A 22,173-nucleotide genomic window follows, 5' to 3' on the forward strand; every position below is an offset into this window, starting at 1 on the left:
CACCCCTATGCTTAGGCTAGGCACCCCTAGACTTAGGCTGGGGCACCCCTAGGTTTAGGCTAAGGCTAGGGCTCTCCTAGCCTAAGGGTTGGGTACCCCTTGGCTTAGGCTAGGGCATCGCTAGACTTAGGCTAGGGCACCCCTAGGCTTAGGCTAGGGCACCCTAGGCTTACGATAAGGCTAAGGCTCCTCTAGCCTAACGCTAGGGCATCCCTAGGCTTGGGCTAGGGCACCCGTAGGCTTAGGTTAGGGCACCCATAGGCTTAGACTAAGGCTAGGGCTCCCCTAGCCTAAGGCTAGGTCACCCCTAGGCTTAGTCTAGGGAACCGCTAGGTTTAGGCTAGTGCACCCCTAGGCTTAGGGTTGGGCACCACTAGGCTTAGGCTAGGTCACATCTAGGCTTCGGGTAGGGCACCCCTATGCTTAGGCTAAGGCAAGGGCTCCACGAGACTAAGGCTAGGGCACCCCTAGCCTTAGGCTAGGGCACCCGTAAGCTTAGGCTAGGGCACCCGTAGGCTTAGGCTAGGGCACCCTTAGGCTTAGGCTACGGCACCCCTAGGCTTGGGCTAGGGCAGCCTTAGGCTTAGGCTGAGTTTAGGGCTCCCCTAGCCTAAGGCTACGGCACCCCTAGGCTTAGGCTAGGGCACCCCTAGGCTTAGGATAGGGCACCACTAGGCTTAGACTAGGGCACCCCTCGGCTTATGCTAAGTCTAGGGCTCCCCTAGTCTAAGGCTTGGGCACCCCTAGGCTTAGGCTAGGGCACCCCTAGGCTTAGGCTAGGGCACCCCTAGGCTTAGGCTAGGGCACCCCTAGGCTTAGGCTAAGGCTAGGGCTCCCCTAGGATAACCCTAGGGCACCCCTAGGCTTAGGCTAGGGCACCCCAAGGCTTAGGCTAGGGCACCCCTAGTCTTAGGCTAGGGCACCCCTAAGCTTAGGCTAAGGCTAGGGCTCCTCTAGCCTAAGGCTACGGCAAGCCTAAGTTAGGCTAGGGCACCCCTAGGCTTAGGGTAGGGCACCCCTAGGCTTAAGGTAGGGCACCCCTCGTCTTAGGCTAGCGCACGCCTAGGCTTAGGCTAGGGCAGCCATAGGCTTAGGCTAAGGCTAGGGCTCCTCTATCCTAAGGCCTGGGCACCCATAGGCTTAGGCTAGGGCACCCCTAGGCTTAGGCTAGGGCACCCCTAGCCTTAGGCTAGGGCACCCCTAGGCCTAGGCTAGGGCAGTCATAGGCTTAGGCTAGGGCAGCCATAGGCTTAGGCTAAGGCTAGGTCTCCTCTATCCTAAGGCCTGGGCACCCCAAGCCTAAGGCTAGGGCACCCCTAAGCTTAGGCTAGGGCACCCCTAGGCTTAGGCTAGGGCACCCCTATGCTTAGGCTTAGGCTAGGGCTCAGCTAGCCTAAGGCTAGGGCAAGCATAAGCTTAGGCTAGGGCACCCCTATGCTTAGGGAAGGGCAACCCTAGGCTTAGGCTAGGGCACCCCTAGGCTTAGGCTAGGGCACCCCTAGGCTTAGGCTAATGCACGCCTAGGCTTAGGCTAGGGCAGCCATAGGCTTAGGCTAAGGCTAGGGCTCCTCTATCCTAAGGCCTGGGCACCCCTAGGCTTAGGCTAGGGGACCTCTAGGCTTAGGCTAGGGCACCCTTAAATTAGGCTAGGGCACCCATAGTCTTAGGCTAGGGCACCCCTAGGCTTAGGCTAAGGCTAGGGCTCCCCTAGCCTAAGGCTAGGGCACCACTAGGCTTAGGCTAGGGCACCCCTAGTCTTAGGCTAGGGCACACCTAGGTTTAGGCTAGGGCACAACTAGGCTTAGGCTAGGGCACCCTAGGCTTAGGCTAAGGCTAGGGGACCCCTAGGCTTAGGCTAAGGCATCCCTAGGCTTAGGCAAGGGCACACTAGGCTTAGGCTAGGGCACTCCTAGGCTTAGGCTATGGCACCCCTAGGCTGAGGCTAGGGCACCCCTAGGCTGAGGCTAGGACACCCCTAGGCTTAGGCTAGCGCACGCCTAGGCTTAGGCTAGGGCAGCCATAGGCTTAGGCTAAGGCTAGGGCTCCTCTATCCTTAGGCCTGGGCACACATAGGCTTAGGCTAGGGCACCCCTAGGCTTAGGCTACGGCACCCCTAGGCTTCGGCTAGGGCCCCCCTAGCCTTAGGCTTGGGCACCCCTAGGCTTAGGCTAGGGCAACCCTACGTTTAGGCTAGGGCACCCCTAGGCTTAGGCTAGGGCACCCCTAGGCTTAGGTTTAGGCTAGGGCTCAGCTAGCCTAAGGCTAGGGCAAGCATAAGCTTAGGCTAGGGCACCCCTATGCTTAGGGTAGGGCACCCCTAGGCTTAGGCTAGGGCACGCCTAGGCTTAGCCTAGAGCACCCCTAGGCTTAGGCTAGGGCACCCCTAGGCTTAGGCTAATGCACGCCTAGGCTTAGGCTAGGGCAGCCATAGGCTTAGGCTAAGGCTAGGGCTCCTCTATCCTAAGGCCTGGGCACTCCTAGCCTTAGGCTAGGGCACCCCAAGGCTTAGGCTAGGGCACCCCTAGGCTTAGGCTACGGCACCCCTAGAATTAGGCTAGGGCACCCCTAGGCTTAGGCTAGGGCACCCCTAGGCTTAGGCTAGGGCAACCCTAGGCTTAGGCTAGGGCAGCCATAAGCTTAGGCTAGGGCAGCCATTGGCTTAGGCTAAGGCTAGGGCTCCTCTATCCTAAGGCCTGGGCACTCCTAGCCTTAGGCTAGGGCACCCCTAGGCTTAAGCTAGGGCACCCCTAGGCTTAGGCTTAGGCTAGGGATCAGCTAGCCTAAGGCTAGGGCAAGCCTAAGCTTAGGCTAGGGCACCCCTAGTCTTAGGGTAGGGCACCCCTAGGCTTAGGCTAGGGCACGCCTAGGCTTAGGCTAGGGCACCCCTAGGCTTAGGCTAAGGCACCCCTAGGCTTAGTCTAGGGCACCCCTAGGCTTAGGCTAGGGCAACCCTAGGCTTAGGCTAGGGCAGCCATAGGATTAGGCTAGGGCAGCCAAAAGCTTAGGCTAAGGCTAGGGCTCCTCTATCCTAAGGCCTGGGCACTCCTAGCCTTAGGCTAGGGCACGCCTAGGCTTAGGCTAGGGCACCCCTAGGCTTAGGCTAGGGCACCCCTAGGCTTAGGCTAGGGCAACCCTAGGCTTAGGCTAGGGCAGCCATAGTCTTAGGCTAGGGCAGCCATAGGCTTAGGCTAAGGCTAGGGCTCCTCTATCCTAAGGCCTGGGCACCCCAAGCCTAAGGCTAGGGCAACCCTAGGCTTAGGCTAGGGCACCCCTAGGTTTAGGCTAGGGCACCCCTAGGCTTAGGCTAGGGCACCCCTAGGCTTAGGCTTAGGCTAGGGCTCAGCTAGCCTAAGGCTAGGGCAAGCATAAGCTTAGGCTAGGGCACCCATATGCTTAGGGTAGGGCACCCCTAGGCTTAGGCTAGGGCACGCCTAGGCTTAGGCTAGGGCACCCCTAGGCTTAGGCTAGGGCACCCCTAGTCTTAGGCTAATGCACGCCTAGGCTTAGGCTATGGCAGCCATAGGCTTAGGCTAAGGCTAGGGCTCCTCTATCCTAAGGCCTGGGCACCCCTAGCCTAAGGCTAGGGCACCCCTAGGCTTAGGTTAGGGTACCCCTAGGCTTAGGCTAGGGCACCCCTAGGCTTAGGCTAGGGCACCCCTAGGCTTAGGCTTAGGCTAGGGCTCAGCTAGCCTAAGGCTAGTGCAAGCCTATGCTTAGGCTAGGGCACCCCTAGTCTTAGGGTAGGGCACCCCTAGGCTTAGGCTAGGGCACGCCTAGGCTTAGGCTAGGGCACCCCTAGGCTTAGGCTAGGGCACCCCTAGGCTTAGGCTAGGGCACCCCTAGTCTTAGGCTAGGGCACCCCTAGGCTTAGGCTTAGGCTAGGGCTCAGTTAGCCTAAGGCTAGGGCAAGCCTAAGCTTAGGGTAGGGCACCCCTAGGCTTAGGGTAGGGCACCCCTAGGCTTAGGCTAGGGCACGCCTAGGCTTAGGCTAGGGCACCCCTAGGCTTAGGCTAAGGCACCACTAGGCTTAGGCTAGGGCACCCCTAGGCTTAGGCTAAGGCTAGGTCACCCCTAGGCTTAGGCTAAGGCACCACTAGGCTTAAGCAAGGGCAACCCTAGACTGAAGCTAGGGCACCCATAGGCTTAGGCTAAGGCTAGGGCTCCAATAGCCTAAGGCTAGGGCACCCCTAGGCTTAGGCTAGGGCACCCCTAGGCTTGAACTAGGGCACCCGTAGACATAGGCTAAAGCTAGGGCTCCCCTAGCCTAACCCTAGGGCACCCCTAGGCTTACGCTAGGGGACCCCTAGGCTTAGGCTAGGGCACCCTTAAATTAGGCTAGGGCACCCATAGTCTTAGGCTAGGGCACCCCTAGGCTTAGGCTAAGGCAAGGGCTCCCCTAGCCTAAGGCTAGGGCACCACTAGGCTTAGGCTAGGGCACCCCTAGGCTTAGGCTAGGGCACACCTAGGCTTAGGCTAGGGCACCCTAGGCTTAGGCTAAGGCTAGGGGACCCCTAGGCTTAGGCTAAGGCATCCCTAGGCTTAGGCAAGGGCACACTAGGCTTGGGCTAGGGCACTCCTAGGCTTAGGCTAGGGCACCCCTAGGCTGAGGCTAGGGCACCCCTAGGCTGAGGCTAGGGCACCCCTAGGCTTAGGCTAAGGCTAGGGCTCCCCTAGCTTAAGGCTAGGGCACCCCTAGGTTTAGGCTAGGGCACCCCTAGGCTTAAGCTAGGGCACCAGTAGGCTTTGGCTAAGGCTAGGTCTCCCCTATCCTAAGGCTAGGGCACCCCTAGGCTTTGGCTAGGGCACTCCTAGACTTAGGCTAGGGCACCCCTAGGCTTAGGCTAAGGCATCCCTAGGCTTAGGCAAGGGCACCCGTAGGCTTAGGCTACGGCTCCCCTAGCCACAGGCTAGGGCACCCGTAGGCTTAGGCTAGGGCATCCCTAGGCTTAGGCTAGGGCAACCTAGGCTAGACTAAGGCTAGGGCTCCCCTAGCCTCAGTCTAGGGCACCCGTTGGCTCAGGCTAGGGCACCCCTAGGCTTAGGCTATGGCACCCCTAGGCTTGGGCTAGGGCAGCCCTAGGCTTAGGCTAAGGTTAGGGCTCCCCTAGCCTAAGGCTACGGCATCCCTAGGCTTAGGCAAGGGCACCTGTAGGCTTAGGCTACGGCTCCCCTAGCCACAGGCTAGGGCACCCGTAGGCTTAGGCTAGGGCACCCCTAGGCTTAGGCTAGGGCAATCCTAGGCTAGACTAAGGCTAGGGCTCCCCTAGGCTCAGTCTAGGGCACCCGTTGGCTCAGGCTAGGGCACCCCTAGGCTCAGGCTAGGGCACCCCTAGGCTTAGCCTAGGGCACGCCTAGGCTTAGGCTACGGCACCCCTAGGCTTAGGCTAGGGCACCCATAGGCTTAAGCTAGAGCACCCCTAGGCTTAGGCTAAGGCTAGGGGACCCATGGCGTAGGCTAAGGCACCCCTAGGCTTAGGCTAGTGCACCCCTAAGTTTACGCTAGGGCACCCCTAGGCTTTGGCTAGGGCACACCTAGGCGTAGGCTAAGGCTAGGGCTCCTCTAGGCTTAGGCTAGGGCACCCCTAGGCTTAAGCTAGGGCACCCCTAGGCTTAGGCTAAGGCTAGGTCTCCCGTATCCTATGGCAAGGTCACCCCTAGGCTTTGGCTAGGGCACTCCTAGGCTTAGGCTAGGGCACCCCTAGGATTAGGTGAAGGCTAGGGCTCCCCTAGCCTAAGCCTAGGGCAACCCTAGGCTTAGGCTAGGGCACCCCTAGGCTTAGGTAGGGAACCCCTAGGTTTAGGTTAGGGCACCCCTATGCTTAGGCTTGGCACCCCTAGATTTAGGCTGGGGCACCCCTAGTTTTAGGCTAAGGCTAGGGCTCTCCTAGCCTAAGGCTAGGGTACCCCTTGGCTTAGGCTAGGGCACCGCTAGACTTAGGCTAGTGCACCCCTAGGCTTAGGCTAGGGCACCCTAGGCTTAGGATAAGGCTAGGGCTCCTCTAGCCTAACGCTAGGGCATCCCTAGGCTTGGGCTAGGGCACCCCTAGGCTTAGGCTAGGGCATCCCTAGGCTTAGACTAAGGCTAGGGCTCCCCTAGCCTAAGGCTAGGTCACCCCTAGGCTTAGTCTAGGGAACCGCTAGGTTTAGGCTAGGGCACCCCTAGTCTTAGGGTAGGGCACCCCTAGGCTTAGGCTAGGTCACATCTAGGCTTAGGGTAGGGCACCCCTATGCTTAGGTTAAGGCTAGGGCACCCCTAGGCTTAGGGTAGGGCACCCCTAGGCTTAGGCTACGGCACCCCTAGGCTTGGGCTAGGGCAGCCCTAGGCTTAGGCTATGGTTAGGGCTCCCCAAGCCTAAGGCTACGGCACCCCTAGGCTTAGGCTAGGGCACCCCTAGGCTTAGGATAGGGCACCACTAGGCTTAGACTAGGGCACCCCTAGGCTTATGCTAAGTCTAGGGCTCCCCTAGTCTAAGGCTTGGGCACCCCTAGGCTTAGGCTAGGGCAGCCATAGGCTTAGGCTAGGGCAGCTATAGGCTTAGGCTAAGGGTAGGGCTCCTCTATCCTAAGGCCTGGGCACCCCTAGCCTAAGGCTAGGGCACCCCTAGGCTTAGGCTAGGGCACCCCTAGGCTTAGGCTAGGGCAGCCATAGGCTTAGGCTAGGGCAGCCATAGGCTTAGGCTAAGGGTAGGGCTCCTCTATCCTAAGGCCTGGGCACCCCTAGCCTAAGGCTAGGGCACCCCAATGCTTAGGCTAGGGCACCCCTAGGCTTAGGCTAGGGCACCCCTAGGCATAGGCTAAGGCTCAGCTAGCCTAAGGCTAGGACAAGCATAAGCTTAGGCTAGGGCACCCCTATGCTTAGGGTAGTGCACCCCTAGGCTTAGGCCCCGACACCCCTAGCTTGGGCTAGGGCACCCCAAGGCTTAGGCTAAGGTTAGGGCTCCCCTAGCCTAAGGATAGGGCACCTCTAGGCTTAGGCTAGGGCACCAATAGGCTTAGGCTAGGGCACCCTTAGACTTAGGCTTAGGCTAGGGGACCTCTAGGCTTAGGCCAAGGCACCCTAGGCTTAGGCTAGGGCACCCCTAAATTTAGGCTAGGGCACCCTTAGGCTTAGGCTAAGGCTAGTGCTCCCCTAGCCTAAGGCTAGGGCACCCATAGTGTTAGGCTAGGGCACCCCTAGGCTTAGGCTAGGGCAGACATAGGCTTAGGCTAAGGCTAGGGCTCCTCTATCCTTAAGCCTGGGCACCCCTAGGCTTAGGCTAGGGCACCCCTTGACTTAGGCTAGGGCACCCCTAAGCTTAGGCTAGGGCACCCCTAGGCTTAGGCTAGGGCACCCCTATGCTTAGGCTAAGGCTAGGGGACCCCTAGGCTTAGGTTAAGGCACCCCAAGGCTTAGGCTAAGGCTAGGTCACCCCTAGGCTTAGGCTAAGGCACCACTAGGCTTAGGCTAGGGCACCCCTAGGCTTAGGCTAAGGCTAGGTCACCCCTAGGCTTAGGCTAAGGCACCACTAGGCTTAGGCTAGGGCACCCCTAGGCTTAGGCTAGGGCACTCCTAGGCTTAGGCTAGGGCACCCCTAGGCTGAAGCTAGGGCACCCATAGGCTTAGGCTAAGGCTAGGGCTCCAAGAGCCTAAGGCTAGGGCACCCCTAGGCTTAGGCTTTGGCACCCCTAGGCTTAAACTAGGGCACCCGTAGACTTAGGCTAAAGCTAGGGCTCCCCTAGCCTAGCCCTAGGGCACACCTAGGCTTACGCTAGGGGACCCCTAGGCTTAGGCTAGGGCACCCCTAACTTAGGCTAGGGCACCCCTAGGCTTAGGCTAAGGCTAGGGCTCCCCTAGCCTAAGGCTAGGGCACCCCTAGGCTTAGGCTAAGGCTAGGGCTCCCCTAGCCTAAGGCTAGGGCACCACTAGGCTTAAGCTAGGGCACCCCTAGGCTTAGGCTAGGGCACCCCTAGGCTTAGGCTAGGGCACCCTAGGCTTACGCTAAGGCTTGGGGACCCCTAGGCTTAGGCTAAGGCATCCCTAGGCTTAGGCAAGGGCACCCTAGGCTTAGGTTAGGGCACCCTTAGGCTTAGGCTAGGACACCTCTAGGCTTAGTCTAAGGCACCACTAGTCTTAGGCTAGGGCACCCCTAGGTTTAGGCTAGGGCACTCATAGGCTTAGGCTAGGTCACCCCTAGGCTGAGGCTAGGGCACCCCGAGGCTGAGGCAAGGGCACCCATAGGCTTAGGCAAAGGCTAGGGCTCCCCTAGCCTAAGGCTAGGGCACCCCGAGGCTTTGGCTAGGGCACTCCTAGGCTTAGGCAAGGGCACCCCTAGGATTAGGCTAAGGCTAGGGCTCCACAAGCCTTACCCTAGGGCACACCTAGGCTTAGACTAGGGACCCCTAGGCTTAGGCTAGGGCACCCCTAAGCTTAGGCTAGGGCACCCCAAGGCTTAGGCTAGGTCACCCCTAGGCTTAGGCTAAAGCTAGGGCTCCCCTAGCCTTAGGCTAGGGCACCACTAGGCCTAGGCTAGGGCACCCTTAGGCTTAGGCTAGGGCACCCCTAAGCTTAGGCTAGGGCATCCCCAGGCTTAGGATAGGGCACCCTTAGGCTAAGGCATCCCTAGGCTTAGGCAAGGGCACCCGTAGGCTTAGGCTACGGCTCCCCTAGCCACAGGCTAGGTAACCCCTAGGCTTAGGCTAAGGCACCACTAGGCTTAGGCTAGGGCACCCCTAGGCTTAGGCTAGGGCACTCCTAGGCTTAGGCTAGGGCACCCCTAGGCTGAAGCTAGGGCACCCATAGGCTTAGGCTAAGGCTAGGGCTCCAATAGCCTAAGGCTAGGGCACCCCTAGGCTTAGGCTTTGGCACCCCTAGGCTTAAACTAGGGCACCCGTAGACTTAGGCTAAAGCTAGGGCTCCCCTAGCCTAACCCTAGGGCACACCTAGGCTTACGCTAGGGGACCCCTAGGCTTAGGCTCGGGCACCCCTAACTTAAGCTAGGGCACCCCTAGGCTTAGGCTAAGGCTAGGGCTCCCCTAGTCTAAGGCTAGGGCACCACTAGGCTTAAGCTAGGGCACACCTAGGCTTAGGCTAGGGCACCCCTAAATTTAGGCTAGGGCACCCTTAGGCTTAGGCTAAGGCTAGTGCTCCCCTAGCCTAAGGCTAGGGCACCCATAGTGTTAGGCTAGGGCACCCCTAGGCTTAGGCTAGGGCACCCCTAAGCTTAGGCTAGGGCAGCCATAGGCTTAGGCTAAGGCTAGGGCTCCTCTAGCCTAAGGCCTGGGCGCCCCTAGTCTTAGGCTAGGGCACCCCTAGGCTTAGGCTAGGGCACCCCTAGGCTTAGGCTAGGGCACCCCTATGCTTACGCTAGGGCAACAATAAGCTTAGGCTAGGGCACCCCTAGTCTTAGGCTAGGGCACCCCTAGGCTTAGGCTAAGGCTAGGGCACCCCTTGGCTTATGCTAGGGCACCCCTAGGCTTAGGCTAGGGCACCCCTAGGCTTAGGCTACGACACCCCTAGGCTTGGGCTAGGGCACCCCAAGGCTTAGGCTAAGGTTAGGGCTCCCCTAGCCTAAGGCTAGGGCACCCCTAGGATTAGGATAGGGCACCACTAGACTAAGGTTAGGGCTCCCCTAACCTAAGGCTACGGCACCCCTAGGCTTAGGCTAGGGCACCCCTAGGCTTAGGATAGGGTACCACTAGGCTTAGACTAGGGCACCCCTAGGCTTAGGCTAAGTCTAGGACTCCCCTAGCCTAAGGCTTGGGCACCCCTAGGCTTAGGCTAGGGCACCACTAGGCTTAGGCTAGGGCACCCATAGGCTTAGGCTAGGGCACCCCTAGGCTTAGGCTAGGGCAGCCATAGGCTTAGGCTAGGGCAGCCATAGGCTTAGGCTAAGGCTAGGGCTCCTCTATCCTCAGGCCTGGGCACCACTAGCCTAAGGCTAGGGCACCCCTAGGCTTGGGCTAGGGCACCCCTAGGCTTAGGCTAGGGCACCCCTAGGCTTAGGCTAGGGCTCAGCTAGCCTAAGGCTAGGGGAAGCATAAGCTTAGGCTAGGGCACCCCTATGCTTAGGGTAGTGCACCCCTAGGCTTAGGCTCCGACACCCCTAGGCTTGGGCTAGGGCACCCCAAGGCATAGGCTAATGTTAGGGCTCCCCTAGCCTAAGGATAGGGCACCCCTAGGCTAAGGCTAGGGCACCAAGAGGCTTAGGCTACGGCACCCCTAGACTTAGGCTAAGGCTAGGGGACCCCTAGGCTTATGCCAAGGCACCCCTAGGCTTAGGCTAGGGCACCCTTAGGCTTAGGCTAAGGCTAGTAATCCCCTAGCCTAAGGCTAGGGCACCCATAGTGTTAGGCTAGGGCACCCCTAGGCTTAGGCTAGGGCACCCCTAGGCTTAGGCAGGGGCAGCCATAGGCTTAGGCTAGGGCACCCCTAGGCTTAGGCTAGGGCAGCCATAGGCTTAGGCTAAGGCTAGGGCTCCTCTTGCCTAAGGCCTGGGCACTCCTAGGCTTAGGGTAGGGCACCCCTAGGCTTAGGCTAGGGCACCCCTAGGCTTAGGCTAGGGCACCCCTATGCTTACGCTAGGGCAACAATAAGCTTAGGCTAGGGCACCCCTAGTCTTAGGCTAGGGCACCCCTAGGCTTAGGCAAAGGCTAGGGCACCCCTTGGCTTATGCTATGGCACCCCTAGGCTTATGATAGGGCATCCCTAGGCTTAGGCTAGGGCACCACTAGGCTTAAACTACGACACCCCTAGGCTTGGGCTAGGGCACCCCAAGGCTTAGGCTAATGTTAGGGCTCCCCTAACCTAAGGCTAGGGCACCCCTAGGATTAGGAAAAGGCACCACTAGACTAAGGTTAGGGCTCCCCTAGCCTAAGGCTACGGCACCCCTAGGCTTAGGCTAGGGCACCCCTAGGCTTAGGATCGGGTACCACTAGGCATAGACTAGGGCACCCCTAGGCTTAGGCTAAGTCTAGGGCTCCCCTAGCCTAAGGCTTGGGCACCCTAGGCTTAGGCTAGGCCACCACTAGGCTTAGGCTAGGGCACCCCAAGGCATAGGCTAGGGCACCCATAGGCTTAGGCTAAGGCTAGTGTTCCCCTAGCCTAAGGCTAGGGCACCCATAGTGTTAGGCTAGGGCACCCCTAGGCTTAGGCTAGGGCACCCCTAGGCTTAGGCTAGGGCAGCCATAGGCTTAGGCTAAGGCTAGGGCTCCTCTAGCCTAAGGCCTGGGCGCCCCTAGGCTTAGGCTAGGGCACTGCTAGGCTTAGGCTAGGGCACCCCTAGGCTTAGGCTAGGGCACCCCTATGCTTACGCTAGGGCAACAATAAGCTTAGGCTAGGGCACCCCTAGTCTTAGGCTAGGGCACCCCTAGGCTTAGGCTAAGGCTAGGGCACCCCTTGGCTTATGCTAGGGCACCCCTAGGCTTATGCTAGGGCATCCCTAGGCTTAGGCTAGGGCACCCCTAGGCTTAGGCTAGGGCACCCCTAGGCTTAGGCTACGACACCCCTAGGCTTGGGCTAGGGCACCCCAAGGCTTAGGCTAAGGTTAGGGCTCCCCTAGCCTAAGGCTAGGGCACCCCTAGGATTAGGATAGGGCACCACTAGACTAAGGTTAGGGCTTCCCTAACCTAAGGCTACGGCACCCCTAGGCTTAGGCTAGGGCACCCCTAGGCTTAGGATAGGGTACCACTAGGCTTAGACTAGGGCACCCCTAGGCTTAGGCTAAGTCTAGGACTCCCCTAGCCTAAGGCTTGGGCACCCCTAGGCTTAGGCTAGGGCACCACTAGGCTTAGGCTAGGGCACCCATAGGCTTAGGCTAGGGCACCCCTAGGCTTAGGCTAGGGCAGCCATAGGCTTAGGCTAGGGCAGCCATAGGTTTAGGCTAAGGCTAGGGCTCCTCTATCCTCAGGCCTGGGCACCACTAGCCTAAGGCTAGGGCACCCCTAGGCTTAGGCTAGGGCACCCCTAGGCTTAGGCTAGGGCACCCCTAGGCTTAGGCTAGGGCTCAGCTAGCCTAAGGCTAGGGGAAGCATAAGCTTAGGCTAGGGCACCCCTATGCTTAGGGTAGTGCACCCCTAGGCTTAGGCTCCGACACCCCTAGGCTTGGGCTAGGGCACCCCAAGGCATAGGCTAATGTTAGGGCTCCCCTAGCCTAAGGATAGGGCACCCCTAGGCTAAGGCTAGGGCACCAAGAGGCTTAGGCTACGGCACCCCTAGACTTAGGCTAAGGCTAGGGGACCCCTAGGCTTATGCCAAGGCACCCCTAGGCTTAGGCTAGGGCACCCTTAGGCTTAGGCTAAGGCTAGTAATCCCCTAGCCTAAGGCTAGGGCACCCATAGTGTTAGGCTAGGGCACCCTTAGGCTTAGGCTAGGGCACCCCTAGGCTTAGGCTGGGGCAGCCATAGGCTTAGGCTAGGGCACCCCTAGGCTTAGGCTAGTGCAGCCATAGGCTTAGGCTAAGGCTAGGGCTCCTCTTGCCTAAGGCCTGGGCACTCCTAGGCTTAGGGTAGGGCACCCCTAGGCTTAGGCTAGGGCACCCCTAGGCTTAGGCTAGGGCACCCCTATGCTTACGCTAGGGCAACAATAAGCTTAGGCTAGGGCACCCCTAGGCTTAGGCTAGGGCACCCCTAGGCTTAGGCAAAGGCTAGGGCACCCCTTGGCTTATGCTATGGCACCCCTAGGCTTATGATAGGGCATCCCTAGGCTTAGGCTAGGGCACCACTAGGCTTAAACTACGACACCCCTAGGCTTGGGCTAGGGCACCCCAAGGCTTAGGCTAAGGTTAGGGCTCCCCTAGCCTAAGGCTAGGGCACCCCTAGGATTAGGAAAAGGCACCACTAGACTAAGGTTAGGGCTCCCCTAGCCTAAGGCTACGGCACCCCTAGGCTTAGGCTAGGGCACCCCTAGGCTAAGGATAGGGTACCACTAGGCATAGACTAGGGCACCCCTAGGCTTAGGCTAAGTCTAGGGCTCCCCTAGCCTAAGGCTTGGGCACCCTAGGCTTAGGCTAGGCCACCACTAGGCTTAGGCTAGGGCACCCCAAGGCATAGGCTAGGGCACCCATAGGCTTAGGCTAAGGCTAGTGTTCCCCTAGCCTAAGGCTAGGGCACCACAAGGGTTAGGCTAGGGCATCCCTAGGCTTAAGCTAGGGCACCCCTAGGCTTAGGCTAGGGCAGCCATAGGCTTAGGCTAAGGCTAGGGCTCCTCTAGCCTAAGGCCTGTGCACCCCTAGGCTTAGGCTAGGGCACCCCTAGGCTTAGTCTAAGGCTAGGGCACCCCTTGGCTTAGGCTAGGGCACCCCTAGCCTTAGGCTAGGGCACCCCTAGGCTTAGGCTAAGGCTAGAGCTCCCCTAGCCTAAGGTTAGGCTAGGGCACCCCTAGGCTTAGGCTAGGGAAACCCTAGGCTTAGGCTAGGGAAGCCATAGGCTTAGGCTAAGGCTAGGGCTCCTCTATCCTAAGGCCTGGGCACCCCTAGGCTTAGGCTAGGGCACCCCTAGGCTTAGGCTAGGGCACCCCTAGGCTTAGGCTAGGGCACCCCAAGGCTTAGGCTAGGACACCCCTAGGCTTAGGCTACGGCATCCCTAGTCTTAGGCTAGGACAACCCTAGGCTTAGGCTAGGGCAGCCATAGGCTTAGGCTAGGGCAGCCATAGGCTTAGGCTTAGGCTAGGGCTCAGCTAGCCTAAGGCTAGGGCAAGCCTAGGCTTAGGCTAGGGCACCCCTAGGCTTAGGCTAGGGCACACCTAGGCTTAGGCTAGGGCACCCCTAGGCTTAGGCTAGGGCAGCCATAGGCTTAGGCTAATGCTAGGGCTCCTCTATCCTAAGGCCTGGGCACCCCTAGGCTTAGGCTAGGGCACCCATTGACTTAGGCTAGGGCACCCCTAGGCTTAGGCTAGGGCACCCCTAGGCTTAGGCTAGGGCACCCCTATGCTTAGGCTAAGGCTAGGGGACCCCTAGGCTTAGGCTAAGGCACCCCAAGGCTTAGGCTAAGGCTAGGTCACCCCTAGGCTTAGGCTAAGGCACCACTAGGCTTAGGCTAGGGCACCCCTAGGCTTAGGCTAAGGCTAGGTCACCCCTAGGCTTAGGCTAAGGCACTACTAGGCTTAGGCTAGGGCACCCCTAGGCTTAGGCTAGGGAACTCCTAGGCTTAGGCTCCGGCACCCCTAGGCTGAAGCTAGGGCACCCATAGGCTTAGGCTAAGGCTAGGGCTCCAATAGCCTAAGGCTAGGGCACCCCTAGGCTTAGGCTAGGGCACACCTAGGCTTAAACTAGGGCACCCGTAGACTTAAGCTAAGGCTAGGGCTCCCCTAGCCTAACTCTAGGGCACACCTAGGCTTACGCTAGGGGACCCCTAGGCTTAGGCTAGGGCACCCCTAACTTAGGCTAGGGCACCCCTAGGCTTAGGCTAAGGCTAGGGCTCCCCTAGCCTAAGGCTAGGGCACCACTAGGCTTAAGCTAGGGCACCCCTAGGCTTAGGCTAGGGCACCCCTAGGCTTGGGCTAGGGCACCCTAGGCTTAGGCTAAGGCTTGGGGACCCCTAGGCTTAGGCTAAGGCATCCCTAGGCTTAGGCAAGGGCACCCTAGGCTTAGGTTAGGGCACCCTTAGGCTTAGGCTAGGGCACCCCTAGGCTTAGGCTAAGACTAGGTCACCACTAGGCTTAGTCTAAGGCACCACTAGTCTTAGGCTAGGGCACCCGTCGGCTTAGGATAGGGCACCCCTAGGCATAGGCTAAGGCTACGGGACCCCTAGGCTTAGGCTAAGGCATCCCTAGGCTTAGGCAAGGGCACCCGTAGGCTTAGGCTACGGCTCCCCTAGCCACAGGCTAGGGCACCCGTAGGCTTAGGCTAGGGCACCCCTAGGCTTAGGCTAGGGCAATCCTAAGCTAGAATAAGGCTAGGGCTCCCCTAGCCTCAGTCTAGGGCACCCGTTGTCTCAGGCTAGGGTACTCCTAGGCTCAGGCTAAGGCACCCCTAGGCTTAGGCTAGGGCACGCCTAGGCTTAGGCTAGGGCACCCCTAAGCTTAGGCTAGGGCACACCTAGGCGTAGGCTAAGGCTAGGGCTCCCCTAGCCTAAGGCTAGGGCACCCCTAGGCTTAGGCTAGGGTAACCCTAGGCTTAGGTTCGGGCACCCCTAAGCTTAGGCTAAGGCTAGGGCTCCCCTAGGCTATGGCTAGGGCACCCCTAGGCTTAGGCTAGGGCACCCATAGGCTTAGGCTAGGGCACCCCTAAGTTTACGCTAGGGCACACCTAGGCTTTGGCTAAGGCTAGTGCTCCCCTAGCCTAAGGCTAGGGCACCCATAGGGTTAGGCTAGGGCACCCCTAGGCTTAGGCTAGGGCACCCCTAGGCTTAGGCTAGGGCAGCTATAGGCTTAGGCTAAGGCTAGGGCTCCTCTAGCCTATGGCCTGGGCACCCCTAGGCTTAGGCTAGGGCACCCCTAGGCTTCGGCTAGGGCAACCCTAGGCTTAGGCTAGGGCACCCGTAGGCTTAGGCTAGGAAACCCCTAGGCTTAGGCTAGGATACCCCTAGGCTTAGGCTAAGGCTAGGGCTCCCCTAGCCTAAGGGTAGGGCACCCCTAGGCTTAGGCTAGGGCTCCCCTAGGCTATGGCTAGGGCACCCCTAGGCTTAGGCTTGGGCTCCCATAGGCTTAGGCTAGGGCGCCCCTAGGCTTAGGCTAAGGCTAGGGGATCCCTAGGCTTAGGCTAAGGCACCCCTAGGCTTAGGCTAGGGCACCCCTAAGTTTACGCTAGGGCACCCCTAGGCTTAGGCTAAGGCTAGGGCTCCCCTAGCCTAAGGGTAGGGCACCCCTAGGCTTAGGCTAGGGCTCCCCTAGGCTATGGCTAGGGCACCGCTAGGCTTTGGCTAGGGCACCCCTAGGCTTAGGCTAAGGCTAGGGGACCCCACGGCTTAGGCTAAGGCATCCCTAGGCTTAGGCAAGGGCACCCTAGGCTTAGGTTAGGGCACCCTTAGGCTTAGGCTAGGGCACCCCTAGGCTTAGGCTAAGGCTAGGTCACCCCTAGGCTTAGTCTAAGGCACCACTAGGCTTAGGCTAGGGCACCCCTAGGCTTAGGCTAGGGCACTCCTATGCTTAGGCTAGGGCACCCCTAGGCTGAGGCAAGGGCACCCCTAGGCTGAGGCTAGGGCACCCATAGGCTTAGGCTAAGGCTAGGGCTCCCCTAGCCTAAGGCTAGGGCACCTCTAGGATTAGGCTAGGGCACCCCTAGGCTTAAGCTAGGGCCACCGGAGGCTTAGGCTAGGGCACCCCTAGGCTTAGGGTAGGGCACCACTAGGCTTAGGCTAGGTCACATCTAGGCTTAGGGTAGGGCACCCCTATGCTTAGGCTAAGGCAAGGGCTCCACTAGACTAAGGCTAGGGCACCCCTAGCCTTAGGCTAGGGCACCCGTAAGCTTAGGCTAGGGCACCCCTAGGCTTAGGCTAGGGCACCCTTAGGCTTAGGCTACGGCACCCCTAGGCTTAGGCTAGGGCAGCCTTAGGCTTAGGCTGAGGTTAGGGCTCCCCTAGCCTAAGGCTACGGCACCCCTAGGCTCTGGCTAGGGCACCCCTAGGCTTAGGATAGGGCACCACTAGGCTTAGACTAGGGCACCCCTAGGCTTATGCTAAGTCTAGGGCTCCCCTAGTCTAAGGCTTGGGCACCCCTAGGCTTAGGCTAGGGCACCCCTAGGCTTAGGCTAGGGCACCCCTAGGCATAGGCTAAGGCTACGGGACCCCTAGGCTTAGGCTAAGGCATCCCTAGGCTTAGGCAAGGGCACCTGTAGGCTTAGGCTACGGCTCCCCTAGCCACAGGCTAGGGCACCCGTAGGCTTAGGCTAGGGCACCCCTAGGCTTAGGCTAGGGCAATCCTAGGCTAGAATAAGGCTAGGGCTCCCCTAGCCTCAGTCTAGGGCACCCGTTGGCTCAGGCTAGGGTACTCCTAGGCTCAGGCTAAGGCACCCCTAGGCTTAGGCTAGGGCACGCCTAGGCTTAGGCTAGGGCACCCTAAGCTTAGGCTAGGGCACACCTAGGCGTAGGCTAAGGCTAGGGCTCCACTAGCCTAAGGCTAGGGCACCCCTAAGCTTAGGCTAGGGTAACCCTAGGCTTAGGTTCGGGCACCCCTAAGCTTAGGCTAAGGCTAGGGCTCCCCTAGGCTATGGCTAGGGCACCCCTAGGCTTAGGCTAGGGCACCCATAGGCTTAGGCTAGGGCACCCCTAGGCTTAGGCTAAGGCTAGGAGACCCCTAGGCGTAGGCTAAGGCACCCCTAGGCTTAGGCTAGGGCACCCCTATGTTTACGCTAGGGCACACCTAGGCTTTGGCTAAGGCTAGTGCTCCCCTAGCCTAAGGCTAGGGCACCCATAGGGTTAGGCTAGGGCACCCCTAGGCTTAGGCTAGGGCACCCCTAGGCTTAGGCAAGGGCAGCTATAGGCTTAGGCTAAGGCTAGGGCTCCTCTAGCCTATGGCCTGGGCACCCCTAGGCTTAGGCTAGGGCACCCCTAGGCTTCGGCTAGGGCAACCCTAGGCTTAGGCTAGGGCACCCATAGGCTTAGGCTAGGAAACCCCTAAACTTAGGCTAGGGCATCCCCAGGCTTAGGATAGGGCACCCCTAGGCTTAGGCTAGGACACCCCTAGGCTTAGGCTAAGGCTAGTGCTCCCCTAGCCTAAGGCTAGGGCACCCCAAGGGTTAGGCTAGGGCACCCCTAGGCTTAGGCTAGGGCAGCCGTATGCTTAGGCTAAGGCTAGGGCTCGCCTAGCCTAAGGCAAGGGCACCCCTAGGCTTAGGTTAGAGCACCCATAGGCTTAGGCAAGGGCATCCTTAGCCTTAGGCTAGGGCACCCCTAGGCTTAGGCTAGGGCACCCCTAGGCTTAGGCCAAGGCTAGGGCTCCCCTAGCCTAAGGCTAGGGCTCCCCTAGGCTCAGGCTAGGGCATCCATAGGCTTAGGCTACGGCATCCCTAGGATTAGGCTAAGGCTAGGTCTCCCCTAGCCTAAGGTGAGGGCACCCGTAGGCTTAGGATAGGGCACCCCTAGGCTTAGGCTAAGGCTAGGGGACCCCTAGGCTTAGGCTAAGGCATCCCTAGGCTTAGGCAAGGGCACCCGTAGGCTTAGGCTACGGCTCCCCTAGCCACAGGCTAGGGCACCCGTAGGCTTAAGCTAGGGCACCCCTAGGCTTAGGCTAGGGCAATCCTAGGCTAGACTAAGGCTAGGGCTCCCCTAGCCTCAGTCTAGGGCACCCGTTGGCTCAGGCTAGGGCACCCCTAGGCTCAGGCTAGGGCACCCCTAGGCTTAGCCTAGGGCACGCCTAGGCTTAGGCTACGGCACCCCTAGGCTTAGGCTAGGGCACCCATAGGCTTAGGCTAGGGCACCCCTAGGCTTAGGCTAAGGCTAGGGGACCCTTAGCGTAGGCTAAGGCACCCTTAGGCTTAGGCTAGTGCACCCCTAAGTTTACGCTAGGGCACCCCTAGGCTTTGGCTAGGGCACACCTAGGCGTAGGCTAAGGCTAGGGCTCCTCTAGGCTTAGGCTAGGGCACCACTAGGCTTAAGCTAGGGCACCCGTAGGCTTAGGCTAAGGCTAGGTCTCCCCTATCCTAAGGCAAGGTCACCCCTAGGCTTTGGCTAGGGCACTCCTAGGCTTAGGCTAGGGCACCCCTAGGATTAGGTGAAGGCTAGGGCTCCCCTAGCCTAAGCCTAGGGCACCCATAGTGTTAGGCTAGGGCACCCCTAGGCTTAGGCTAGGGCACCCCTAAGCTTAGGCTAGGGCAGACATAGGCTTAGGCTAAGGCTAGGGCTCCTCTATCCTAAGGCCTGGGCACCCCTAGCCTTAGGCTAGGGCACCCCTTGACTTAGGCTAGGGCACCCCTAGGCTTAGGCTAGGGCACCCCTAGGCTTATGCTAGGGCACCCCTATGCTTAGGCTAAGGCTAGGGGACCCCTTGGCTTAGGCTAAGGCACCCCAAGGCTTAGGCTAAGGCTAGGTCACCCCTAGGCTTAGGCTAAGGCACCACTAGGCTTAGGCTAGGGCACCCCTAGGCTTAGGCTAAGGCTAGGTCACCCCTAGGCTTAGGCTAAGGCACCACTAGGCTTAGGCTAGGGCACCCCTAGGCTTAGGCTTGGGCACTCCTAAGCTTAGGCTAGGGCACCCCTAGGCTGAAGTTAGGGCACCCATAGGCTTAGGCTAAGGCTAGGGCTCCAATAGCCTAAGGCTAGGGCATCCCTAGGCTTAGGCTTTGGCACCCCTAGGCTTAAACTAGGGCACCCGTAGACTTAGGCTAAAGCTAGGGCTCCCCTAGCCTAAACCTAGGGCACACCTAGGCTTACGCTAGGGGACCCCTAGGCTTAGGCTAGGGCACCCCTAACTTAGGCTAGGGCACCCCTAGGCTTAGGCTAAGGCTAGGGCTCCCCTAGTCTAAGGCTAGGGCACCACTAGGCTTAAGCTAGGGCACCCCTAGGCTTAGGCTAGGGCACCCCTAAATTTAGGCTAGGGCACCCTTAGGCTTAGGCTAAGGCTAGTGCTCCCCTAGCCTAAGGCTAGGGCACCCATAGTGTTAGGCTAGGGCACCCCTAGGCTTAGGCTAGGGCACCCCTAAGCTTAGGCTAGGGCAGCCATAGGCTTAGGCTAAGGCTAGGGCTCCTCTAGCCTAAGGCCTGGGCGCCCCTAGGCTTAGGCTAGGGCACCCCTAGGCTTAGGCTAGGGCACCCCTAGGCTTAGGCTAGGGCACCCCTATGCTTACGCTAGGGCAACAATAAGCTTAGGCTAGGGCACCCCTAGTCTTAGGCTAGGGCACCCCTAGGCTTAGGCTAAGGCTAGGGCACCCCTTGGCTTATGCTAGGGCACCCCTAGGCTTATGCTAGGGCATCCCTAGGCTTAGGCTAGGGCACCCCTAGGCTTAGGCTACGACACCCCTAGGCTTGGGCTAGGGCACCCCAAGGCTTAGGCTAAGGTTAGGGCTCCCCTAGACTAAGGCTAGGGCACCCCTAGGATTAGGATAGGGCACCACTAGACTAAGGTTAGGGCTCCCCTAACCTAAGGCTACGGCACCCCTAGGCTTAGGCTAGGGCACCCCTAGGATTAGGATAGGGTAACACTAGGCTTAGACTAGGGCACCCCTAGGCTTAGGCTAAGTCTAGGACTCCCCTAGCCTAAGGCTTGGGCACCCCTAGGCTTAGGCTAGGGCACCACTAGGCTTAGGCTAGGGCACCCATAGGCTTAGGCTAGGGCAGCCATAGGCTTAGGCTAGGGCAGCCATAGGCTTAGGCTAAGGCTAGGGCTCCTCTATCCTCAGGCCTGGGCACCACTAGCCTAAGGCTAAGGCACCCCTAGGCTTAGGCTAGGGCACCCCTAGGATTAGGCTAGGGCACCCCTAGGCTTAGGCTAGGGCTCAGCTAGCCTAAGGCTAGGGGAAGCATAAGCTTAGGCTAGGGCACCCCTATGCTTAGGGTAGTGCACCCCTAGGCTTAGGCTCCGACACCCCTAGGCTTGGGCTAGGGCACCCCAAGGCATAGGCTAATGTTAGGGCTCCCCTAGCCTAAGGATAGGGCACCCCTAGGCTAAGGCTAGGGCACCAAGAGGCTTAGGCTACGGCACCCCTAGACTTAGGCTAAGGTAGGGGACCCCTAGGCTTATGCCAAGGCACCCCTAGGCTTAGGCTAGGGCACCCTTAGGCTTAGGCTATGGCTAGTAATCCCCTAGCCTAAGGCTAGGGCACCCATAGTGTTAGGCTAGGGCACCCCTAGGCTTAGGCTAGGGCACCCCTAGGCTTAGGCTGGGGCAGCCATAGGCTTAGGCTAGGGCACCCCTAGGCTTAGGCTAGGGCAGCCATAGGCTTAGGCTAAGGCTAGGGCTCCTCTTGCCTAAGGAGTGGGCACTCCTAGGCTTAGGGTAGGGCACCCCTAGGCTTAGGCTAGGGCACCCCTAGGCTTAGGCTAGGGCACCCCTATGCTTACGCTAGGGCAACAATAAGCTTAGGCTAGGGCACCCCTAGTCTTAGGCTAGGGCACCCCTAGGCTTAGGCAAAGGCTAGGGCACCCCTTGGCTTATGCTATGGCACCCCTAGGCTTATGATAGGGCATCCCTAGGCTTAGGCTAGGGCACCACTAGGCTTAAACTACGACACCCCTAGGCTTGGGCTAGGGCACCCCAAGGCTTAGGCTAAGGTTAGGGCTCCCCTAGCCTAAGGCTAGGGCACCCCTAGGATTAGGAAAAGGCACCACTAGACTAAGGTTAGGGCTCCCCTAGCCTAAGGCTACGGCACCCCTAGGCTTAGGCTAGGGCACCCCTAGGCTTAGGATAGGGTACCACTAGGCATAGACTAGGGCACCCCTAGGCTTAGGCTAAGTCTAGGGCTCCCCTAGCCTAAGGCTTGGGCACCCTAGGCTTAGGCTAGGCCACCACTAGGCTTAGGCTAGGGCACCCCAAGGCATAGGCTAGGGCACCCATAGGCTTAGGCTAAGGCTAGTGTTCCCCTAGCCTAAGGCTAGGGCACCCATAGTGTTAGGCTAGGGCACCCCTAGGCTTAGGCTAGGGCACCCCTAGGCTTAGGCTAGGGCAGCCATAGGCTTAGGCTAAGGCTAGGGCTCCTCTAGCCTAAGGCCTGGGCGCCCCTAGGCTTAGGCTAGGGCACCCCTAGGCTTAGGCTAGGGCACCCCTAGGCTTAGGCTAGTGCACCCCTATGCTTACGCTAGGGCAACAATAAGCTTAGGCTAGGTCACCCCTAGTCTTAGGCTAGGGCAGCCATAGGCTTAGGCTAAGGCTAGGGCTCCTCTAGCCTAAGGCCTGTGCACCCCTAGGCTTAGGCTAGGGCACCCCTAGGCTTAGTCTAAGGCTAGGGCACCCCTTGGCTTAGGCTAGGGCACCCCTAGCCTTAGGCTAGGGCACCCCTAGGCTTAGGCTAAGGCTAGAGCTCCCATAGTCTAAGGTTAGGCTAGGGCACCCCTAGGCTTAGGCTAGGGAAACCCTAGGCTTAGGCTAGGGAAGCCATAGTCTTAGGCTAAGGCTAGGGCTCCTCTATCCTAAGGCCTGGGCACCCCTAGGCTTAGGCTAGGGCACCCCTAGGCTTAGGCTAGGGCACCCCTAGGCTTAGGCTAGGGCACCCCAAGGCTTAGGCTAGGGCACCCCTAGGCTTAGGCTACGGCATCCCTAGTCTTAGGCTAGGGCAACCCTAGGCTTAGGCTAGGGCAGCCATAGGCTTAGGCTAGGGCAGCCATAGGCTTA

This window comes from Tenrec ecaudatus (assembly GCF_050624435.1).
Source record: "Tenrec ecaudatus isolate mTenEca1 chromosome 14 unlocalized genomic scaffold, mTenEca1.hap1 SUPER_14_unloc_6, whole genome shotgun sequence".
NCBI classification, from domain to species: domain Eukaryota; kingdom Metazoa; phylum Chordata; class Mammalia; order Afrosoricida; family Tenrecidae; genus Tenrec; species Tenrec ecaudatus.